Consider the following 2,145-nt stretch of genomic DNA (forward strand, 5'->3'; position numbering starts at 1 on the left):
CATCTTGCCACTAGGCCACCAGGGCTCCCCCAGTGCTAGTATTTTAAATACGGATGCATAGCTTCCAGTTCCACAGCAATATGCAAGCCATCATAATAAAAAGAACAGTTGAGAGTTGTGTTCCTCTGAATAAATTAATGGTATTTAGTTTCAAATAGCTTTCCAATTTGCTTATTAGTTTTTCCTATTAGAGTCATTTGGGTTTACAGACTCTATCTGAAGTTATTCCTTCCTTTGAGATACACTGCAATTTAGGTCATTGAGCTTATTTTCAGTAAAAATAGTTTTGTTGGCATCTTAAATGCCTTGGATTGTGTAAGCATTCCTGTGTTGAATTTTTTTGTCTTTGTTGATAAGTATTACTTTTCCCCAATAATTTTTATTTCCTTTTGTTCATTGTAGCTTTCAATCCAATGAAAGTAGGCAAGTTTGAACCTAACAATAAAACATCTTTGAAGGATTAAGGCTTAGATATTTCTTGAATTCTCTATATTTACCATCAGTCAAAATAATTCCTAACGGAGTTGCAATAGAAAAAAAGAGTTCCTATGTTTTGCTCTTTGATGTTTGCCACTTTTGAGAGCATTAGCATGCATATCCTGTAATGGATTGATTATTCAATGTGGCTTTTATTGTCACTGACTTTTACTTTTGCCAGTTGGCTAGACAGTTATGCAGAAATGGGGGGAGGGGTCTGTGGTTCACCAAAAGGAATGTATGGCTTGCTAACAATGTAAACAATGTAAATAGCACCCTTTGGGTGAGAATATGCAAATCAAATGTGCAGATCACTAATGAACTCATTGGTCAGCTTCATCCTCCACCAGGTCAGATAAGCTTCTGAGGCAAAGAATAAGCATCTCTATCATCAAGAAAGAGGAAGTAAAGAGTGCAACATATTATTTTAGACGGAGATTTCTTCACCAAATGGAATGAGCAGTGATAGTGATTCAAGAAATAGCAGCAGTTTCTGACAACCAGCCTCAGCCACCAGTATAAGAAACAGTTTAATTGAATGTGCCAGCTCAGAGAACCCAAGCTGAGAACCTTGGCCTAGTGTGGGAAGAAGGTTGGCAGAACATTATCAGTAGAACTTAAGAGATTTGTAACACTTCAGAGACTCAAGGCAGAGCCCTGGGCCATGAGAAAGAAGATCCCAGGAAACATGCCTGCTAACACACTGGGATGTGGGTCTGATGGAAGAACTACATCTTAATTATTTCCAATCTGAGATATATTCCTTCCCTGAAAAATCCCTTATTAGTAAGTGTTGTCTGTGAGTCTGTGCTGTTGTTGCCACATACCATTGAGTCAAAACTAACCCATATCTATCTCTCCAGGGGGGTTTATAAAGTAGTAAATTGTATAGGAGAATATTGTCTATCCTTCTCTCACAAAGCATCTGGTGGGTTCAAACAGCATCCCTTTGGAATTGCAGTGTAGCTTCTCAACACTGGGTTTCCAGAGTATGTCAAGCCATAGTTTAAAAAGTTAAGAATTAGTTAATCTAGAGTGTGGAAACTACACAAAAATATCATTGATTTCACATGCAAGCAAGATTCTACTGAAGACTATCCAAAAACGACTGGAACAGTACATCAACAGAGAACTGCCAGAGGTCCAGGCTGGGTTTAGAAGGGGTTGTGGTACTACAGATATTGTAGCTGATGTTAGATGGATCTTAGATGAAAGCAGAGAATACCAGAATAATGTTTATCTGTGTTTCATTGATTATGCAAAGGCATTTGACTGCGTGGATCATAACAAACTGCAGCTGACTCTGAGAAGAATAGGAATCCCAGAACATTTAATCGTTCTAATGCAAAACCTATACTTGGACCAAGAGGCAGTCTTCAGAACAGAGCAAGGCAACACTGCATGGTTCAAAATTGGGAAGGGTGTATGTCAGGGATGTGTCCTATCTCCATACCTTTTCTACCTGTATGCAGAGCAGATTATCCCAGAGGCTGGGCTCTATGAGGAGAAGCGTGGTGTTAGGATTGGTGGACGATCTATCAACAATCTGTGTTATGCAGATGACACAACTCAGCTCGCTGAAACTGAGGAGGACCTCATGCACTTACTGCAGAGGGTCAAGGACTGCAGCCTTCAATATGGACTGAGGCTCAATGTCAAGAAGACAAA

Source organism: Elephantulus edwardii, unplaced genomic scaffold, assembly GCF_000299155.1.
Source record: "Elephantulus edwardii isolate Elephantulus edwardi_28Jun2011 unplaced genomic scaffold, EleEdw1.0 scaffold00056, whole genome shotgun sequence".
Classification (NCBI taxonomy): domain Eukaryota; kingdom Metazoa; phylum Chordata; class Mammalia; order Macroscelidea; family Macroscelididae; genus Elephantulus; species Elephantulus edwardii.